The sequence below is a fragment of the Phasianus colchicus genome, chromosome 7 (assembly GCF_987193195.1).
Source record: "Phasianus colchicus chromosome 7, bPhaCol1.hap1.1, whole genome shotgun sequence".
Taxonomy (NCBI): Eukaryota; Metazoa; Chordata; class Aves; order Galliformes; family Phasianidae; genus Phasianus; species Phasianus colchicus.
The window spans coordinates 35,325,961-35,334,070 of NC_143442.1; the positions used below are offsets into that span (position 1 = coordinate 35,325,961).

An 8,110-nucleotide genomic window follows, 5' to 3' on the forward strand; every position below is an offset into this window, starting at 1 on the left:
CCTACATGCCTTTCTTCATCCAGCCCACATGTCCTATACTCACCATGAACTCACACCAATGTTGTCATCTTGACTCCTAATAACGAGGCAGATAATATGAAGGCCCTATGTGTCTAACATGCTGACTTTGGGTGTTTGGAGAGGTTTTTGGGAGGGGGCAGTTTTCTGGGTTAAAAGAGATTAGCTCACCTCCCAGACCTTTCCTTACCCATGACCTTGGTCACAAAACAGCCACAGAAGTTTTTCCATTAGAAAAAAAAAAACTTTCTTTAGAGCCAGTGGCTGGAATTACCGCTCCCAACCTAACTGCCAATTTCTCTGCTGGAGTTCAGGCTCCATCAGAAGAAACTTGCTCTGCTGTTTCAATTCACGGCCCTCCCTACGTGTAGAACAGTTCGACATTAGAGACGATGAGACAAAAATAAGTGGAGGAAGCTAAGCACGGGAACATAATCAAAGGCATCAAGCCTTTTAAGATAGCGTCTGTCCTAATATTTACAGAATCCCTCCAAAGCCAAGAGACTTCTGCTAGACTTCACAGACTCAATGCTGTTCTGTTCTTGTTTATGGCTCTGGGGCCAAAGTAAATCGAGGGGCTGATAAACACAGCGCACCCTGCCACGTTCTGTCAATGGACATCTTCCTTGGAATGGAGTGCCTAAACAACATAAAAGTGTTTTAATTCTGTTTTATGTTCTCATCTAAACTGTTATTTTCAGCTTTATTCTGGAACACCAACTCAGTGGGACGTGTTTTTTTCCCCTGCCTCTCCATCATAATGATAAGCAATGGTGCCAACCTGTGTGCAAAGTTCCTCACTGGCACCATTCTCATGTGTTTGGCTTGCAAGTGTCCCTCATGTGGAACTTTGCTCGTGTGAATTCAGGGCAAGCTGCAGGCCTCGGAATGGCTGCACTCAGAAATGTAGAGCTATTTAAAGGGAGCTTTCACTGGAGCCCCTTGTCTTGTTCTGTGTCTGGACCCTAATTGGAGAAAGGAATTGTGGACCAAGAGGAGGAATTTGGCAGGACTCAAAAACACAGGTTCGCCCCAGGGCTGTAACATTCTGGGTTGCTGCTGCCTAAGCACAGAGATTAGTGGCTCTCATCCCACCAGTTCTCTTGAATACAATAGAAGCCCTCTAATTGTTAATTAGAGCTAATTGCTCACCAGGAAGGAACTCAGGCTTTAGCTAATGATCAGAGATAGCTCAAGGCTTCTGGATGGAGGCTGGTAGCCCCGAGGTGGGGTGCCTGCAAAAGGGCTGCCTTGCTCACCTTCCTCCTCCAGCATCTGGGCAGGTCTAACCTAAGCTGTCCCAGGCCATTACCTCCCCCTGCATCAGACCTGCATCCCACAGGGGCAGCGTTTGATGATGAAAACCACCAAATCCTTTTTTCCTTGCAAGTATGTCATGTTGGGGAGCTCGGAGATGTGGTGGGAAAACAGGACAGAGTTGTGTCTAACAGGTATTTGGCACTGCGAAGCAACTGCAAGCTGGAGGTGAGTTGGGATGATGGGCTGACTTGGAAGAGAATGCGTGCAGCAGAAGCCACAGCATGAAAGGAGGCTGGGGGTAAATGCACGGGGTCACTGGGGTTGGCTTTTGTGGGTTTGTTGCTGCAGGGTGGAATGCAAGCAATTTCTTGGCACTATTTTTCCACAGGATATTAGCATTATAAAAGGGAGCTGCCGAGAAGGAATAGTTAAGATATACTGCTGTTGGCTCTGTTCATCATCTCCATGTTTTTTGTGTTTTTTTTTTTGAGTCTGCTCCATCCTTTTCCAGTTCGTGTAGCCTGAGGAACACTGTATTCAGTGTGGCAAAACCTCTTGTTCCTCATGCCCTCCCTTCCAGCCCCTGCTGTCTCAGGGCATAGGGGGCGTCTCCTTCTGTAGCAGTATGCTACATCCCTCAAATCTGAAGGAAAGGGCTTCTTGGCAAGGACAAAACAACAGATCGCTGCCTTCTTTCCTTCCCTGACATGTAGGAAGAGATCCCAAGTGGGTCTTTGTGTTTGTTCTGGCTCTAGTTTGCTTTAGGTATTTAAGGTTTCAGCAGGCTAATGAGCCTATGGTATCCAGGGAATGCAGGCATGGACCGAGAATCAATGGAGGGATGCTGAAGGAGGGGAAATAATGTGAATGTGCCCCTCCTTTCAGTCTCTCCTCAAAGCTATACTGTGGCTCCTGGCGAGTTTGCTGTTTGGGAGGTTTTTGTTCTTCCTGCAGCAAGAAGAATTTGACTTCCCCGCCCCATTCATCCTTCATCCCTCCATTTAGATCATGACAGCTGAGTGGTTTTTTGGGAGTGGGAAAGCACCTCTGTGCCTCCTTTCACAGCAAGGTGAAAATCTTGCTGTTCATCGAGCCAACGTAGAACCTCTCCATACTGGGGGGAGGAGCTTTCTGTCATTAGGACAGATTCACCTAAACTTCGAGGCTCAAGTTATGTCTGGTACAAATTCATGCAGTGCCTTGGAAGAGCCTTCTTGTTCCTCTCCAAGGTCATACACACAAGAGCTGCCCTGGGAAATCAAACCCAAGTCAAAAAATGAAGTTGGAAAAACAGCTGTTTATGATCTTCCCCTCCCACTTTGTCAGTATCAGATCCAAACCAGATTAGATTAAATTGTACCAAAAAGTGTCCAGATTGCATTGTTGTACAGTGGCCAAGAATGAATGAGTTTTCTTGATCCCAGGTCCGCACCGCAATTTCTTCTGCATTCCTCTGGCTGCCCACGTACATTGAGCAATGAATGCATGCCATTTCCAGGACCACCAGGAGCAAAGTGAATGTTTACCAACTGAAAATTGCCCTTCGGTCTGTTGGAAAGGCATTTTGTCCTTGTTGGGATAAACGCTGCCATAGCAGAAATGGAAGATGGCAGCTCCCATCACACCACAAAGACCCCTGCAAAGAGAGCAGGAATGCAGCAACTATGTCCTTCCCCAAGCCTCAGCCTGGGGGATAATCACCTATAGTTTGTCTCCTCATCATCACTGTGCTCAGGTCACAGATATTTAGATATTTATAAATGTAGATAAGATCCCATTGCAGTCTTTTTCAGGCTGAACAGTTGCATACAGCGACTGTTGTCCTCCAGGATGGAGTTGACCTCCATATGCCATGTTGCTCAGAGGTGTTGTATGAAAGTATTTGGGGTGAAATGTCTGAAGGTACCAAAGAGCAGCTGAGAATTACAGGCTCCCTGTGATCTCTGGGACCTGAGAGTGAGCACAGAAAGCAACACAGCACTTGGTTCAGTTGTAGGAGGATGAGGTTCAAGTCTTTGCTCCAGTGCAGACTTCTAGCTCCATGCTACAATTCCCTGTCTGTGAGATGATGTCACATTGTGCTGGAGGAACGAGGCTTATTCTGGAGAAGCAACCACGTGATGAGGTCCAGGTTGGAGTAAATGTATCCTTCCACTGGTAAATACTGTGTAAGGGGGGAAAAAGGGTGTAAATGAGATTTGCAATTCGAAGAGATTTAAAGCAGTTTTAGAAAAGTCTGTCTGGTGTGGGAGCATTTCATCATAGCAGAGCAGGGCAGCTGCTGGGCCCTCAGCTTAGCCTGGCTCCTGCACATGGGTTGGCCATCCCATAAGGTTCCTTTTTAATAGAGGGGTGTAAGGTAAATAAATAAGATCTGGGCTCGCTAGTCCTCGGGCATAACTTACTTCTACTGACAAATGCCAGCTGTTGAGATTGTTCCAAGTTACAGCTGCCTCATGATGTCTTTCCCCATACGTTGTAAAGTAAGCTGAGTTTTTTGGGTCCGGTGTCCTCTGAAAGACTGGGAGGGCATGGGTGATGTGCTGGAGCTTTGCAGCAGCCACAGAAGCAAGACAAGAAGAGGGCAGTCTCAGTAACAGCATGCAGCTTGATGGAAACACTGCATGAACACTGCAAGGATAAAGCATTCCTCGCCATAAAAAGGATGACTGCGGATTTGCCAGCAGATCAAATCGCTGCTGAGTTTTCAGAGTGGTGGCAAGTCAGGCTCCTCAGGCCACGCAACCAGTGTGGTGAGTGAGAACACACAGCCCTTAGAAAGGAAGGCTTTGGGTAAAAATCCACGGAGTTTAACGCACTCCGATGGTAAACGAGATAACAGATTTGATCAGCAGCCAGTAGTTTTATGGGTAGTGGATAGTGACGTGAGCACTGATGTCAGATGAGTTCAGAACTCCATTGAAGCATGCCACTGATCAGCAGAGGTGATTGAATCTATGCTTTAAAATCTGTAATTGCCCCCAGATGACCTTAAGTTGCTGCTCGGCAATGGCTGGTGCAGCAGATGCTGTAGTAGGAGGGAGGCTGCTTATTGCTAAGGGGATGTTTTGAGTTTGACAGCTCTGGCAGCTGTCTCTTGAGACCATTCTACAAAACCTTGGGATTAATGAAAATGCTGCTCAAACAAGATGCGGTGGTCAGGGGTGTAAAATACAGAGCTGAATTGGTTTTTTTTTTTTAGAGCTGAGCAAAGGCAAATGTTTGAAAATGGTCCATACTTGGGGGGTTGGAGATTCATGATCCTTGAGGTCTGTTCCTACCCTGGCCATTCTGTGTGATTCTGTATGGTGACACCCCATGACATTAGCCAGGTCTCAAAAGGACATCCCCTTCCTTCCTGTACATGGAGGGTCATACATACTTTCTGCAGCTGGGCAAGTTCACCAGCAGACCTACATCTGTGGTCCCAGTGGTCCAACTTGTCCCAGAGCTGTTGGACTCACAGGCTGAGGACCATTTTATATATACATATATATATATATAATATTTATATAACCAATAACCACTTACATTTGTTTTAATGAGCATATTCAGAAAGTCCACAAACCTTTACTCTACTAATTACAAAATGGTTCAGGTCTAAAACCACCCTTGACCATTAACCATTTTCTTGTTCTGGATTTAAAGTAGGTCAGACTTGACTTTTCAAGCAGTCTAAAACAAATAAATAGCATAACAGTGAAACAAATCATGCCACTGATCTGTATGCACACTGGTGAGCCTCAGGCCTTACAAATGATTTACTAGAAATTTCAATGAAGTCTGCATGGATGAATTATGGATGGCAAAAACTGGGAATGCAATTCAGCCTTGAAAAGGAGAAAAAGGATAGAGTGTAACAGTTTTCCTCCCATATTTATTCTTTTCAGAAGTTTTATGACACTGGGACATAACTCCTGATATACTTTTAAAGTGGTGTTTTTCTTCCAAAATAAGATTGTGCTGTAGAAACACTTGTGATAACCTATTTTCATCACAGCTGCCACAACAGCCACGTCAGCTTTTTCAACAGCACAGTGCAAAGTTAAGCACCTCAGGTGGGAGATACAGGCACGGTGGACACGGGCTTTTCACATCACTGGTTCAGTCCTACCTAACCTTCTTCACATTCTGATATGCCCAAAAGGGACCATCTGCCTCTGTTCAGTCAGCAGAGCCATCTGCAGAGGAAACCAAATGTTTCAGTGCACATTTTTAATTCTTTTAAGTACCTCCTGCTAAATAATGAATGCATCTTGCAGGCACGGCACCTCTTTTCCTGCTCAGCTGTGGCTGTTGTGAGGCACGAAGATGGACCATCAAGCAGAAGCAAGCATTTGAGCACGTCGAATCACAGAATTATAGAATGGTTTGAGTTGGAAAGTACCTTAAAGCCCATCCAAGTCCCAACCTCTGCCATGTATAGGGTTGCCCCCACCAGCTCAGGCTGCTCGGGGCTCCATCCAGCCTTGCCCTGAGCACCTGCAGGGATGGGGCTCCGCAGTTCTGGGCAGCAGTGCCAACACCTCACTGTCCTCTGAGTGAAGAATTTCCTCCTTCAGTTGTGTTAACTAGGTTGAGGCTTTCATTGATCAGCATTGCCTGCTGCTGGGCTGGTCCTTGGTTCTTGGTAGATTCCTTCATCTGCCATTTCTAGGTGTCAGCATCAGTGACTGCTGTAGATTTGGAAGCACCTAAGTTCAACCCTTGCAGCACTAAGCCAGGCTTGGAGATAGAGGAGCACAAGCGAAATGTATCCTTCCCCAGACCTGTGGCTTGGGTAAAAAGGAGTTCTGCTCCAGCAAAAGTGCTAGAAAGAGAACAGTCCTACCCAATTCCAGTTTAAAAAGAGCAGATCTCCACACACAGCCATGGAGGAACCCCAGCAGCAGCAGTGGCTGTTGCCAGGAAGAGGCAGCAGCCATGGAGAAGCCCTGCAGGTCCCAGGCAGGAGCTACCACCTGTGCCAAGCCTGGTTTGCTACTGATGACAACTGTTCTTACTCTTTTTTCACCATGTTTTCTACTCTTGTCCTTCAGAGGAGGGATGATGAGAGAGCAGCATGGCAGAGCCGAGATGCCCGTGGGTATGAAACCACTGCAGCCAGCATGGTTTTCTGCCCAGACCTTCCATCTCCATTACAGCGATGGGGTACCACACTGTAGGGCAGTCAGGCTCTTCCTTACTGCTGCCACTCTGTGCCTCCCCCAGCTCCCAGCTCCAACCACTACAGTGCTGCCTTCGCTGCCCAAGAGTAAGGCACAGCCCTGTGTGTTAAAAGCTACGATCAAAGCTGTTCAGTGCTCTGTGCTTTCCTGTTTGTCCCAGCAAGAGAGCTGCTCTGACCAGATAGGAATGGGGAACGTGCTCTCAGCGAGGTGAGAGCCCTTTGAACTGGCATAAAAAGCGCATCGTTGTTTCTGCAGCCCTCCCTCCTCCAAACCCAGGAAGAAATAACTCTGACAAAAGCACTGCTGCTGGTTGCACAGAAGCATTCGGAGCATGGCTGCCTTATGCTTATGGTTTTTCAGGCTGTGTTTCTGTGCCATTTGAAGCCCTGGAGGAGGGACAGCAGCCCCGCACAGCTCCATGTGCTTACAGCCAGCCTGTCTGTCCTTCTGTTCCCTGCATTACCCTCTGAGCTCCTGAGGGTGCTGTGGACAAAAACACCCCTTTCTGCTGAGAATAGTTCTGGATCCAAGTTATTCTGCTTCCAGACTTTTCATTACCGATTTGTATTTGGCCAGCCAGCACCAAATCCAGCCCCGCAGCATCTCTGCTGACCCTGGGGGTGAGTTTGTCCCGAGATGTTTCTATCACAAAGCCATCAAAACCAATTTCCTCCGATCTGACTGACTTGAAATCCCAGTGGAGGCAATTCATCTACTGCTGGATGTGCGATATTACAGCAAATAAACATCAGAGACAGGAATGCCTTGCTGGAGATGAGAAATCTGGTCCTGTGATGAGAGGTTATGAACCTTTCTTATCTTATCTGTTGAGTTTTGTAATGAGAAACCTGGCTCAGCAGCAGCAGCTCATGCTGAGCAGCCTGTTCCCAAGGCACGGGGGTGTCCAATGGGGGCAGGGATGGGGACATTGGCCCCATGCAGGTGAGGCCACTTGGTGTGGCATGATGGGACTCGTGTCTTCCAGGATCAAAGCTGTGTCACCAGAGCTGGCTGCTGGCACCACAGTGCATGCCCTCAGCCTTGTTCCCTTCATCTTAGTGTCATAGACTCAAAAAGGTTGGAAAAAACCTCTCAGATCCCCAAGTCCAACCCCAACCCACCCCACCATGCCCACTGCCCGCATCCCTCAGTGCCACATCCCCACGGTTATGGAACACCCCCAGGGATGGTCACCCCAGCACTCCTGGGCAGCTGTGCCACTGCAGCACTGCTCTTCTGAAGAAGAAATTGTACCTAATAGCCAACCCAGAATCTTCTGCTCATACTCTCCTTAACTTGTCAGAGCACCACGGCCCCTCTGAGGTGCCCATGACCAGCACACAGGGCTATGGAGCTCATCTCCACACCATAAGAGACCCGAGACAAGAAGGATATAGGTAGTTCTATGATTGTTTTCTACCTCTTCTTTCTGCTGATGGTAACTGCTGCTCTGCTATGTGTCTGCTGAGGAAGCTAACCCACGCAGATGAACCAATTTGGTAAGAATAAAAAGAAAACTGGTGGCAGAAGCAGGATGGGCCCAGGTCCCCTGGCACTGCACCGCGTTGCTGGCAGCTGTACGTACAACAGCAAGGAAGAAATGTGGAGGCTTAAGTGATTTAACTTCAAGAGCACAGCAGCAAGAGTGAAATCCACTTATA

The 8,110-nt window shown here is 47.6% G+C and overlaps 1 long non-coding RNA gene across 1 annotated transcript; it reads left to right on the plus strand.

Annotated features, from left to right (window-relative positions):
- The first annotated feature begins 1,238 nt into the window (after positions 1-1,238).
- On the plus strand, positions 1,239-6,917 carry LOC116235989 (uncharacterized). Its single transcript, XR_004168464.2, has 2 exons — positions 1,239-1,503; positions 5,541-6,917. It is a non-coding gene; the product is annotated as an uncharacterized LOC116235989 (long non-coding RNA).
- The last annotated feature ends 1,193 nt before the right edge of the window (positions 6,918-8,110 follow it).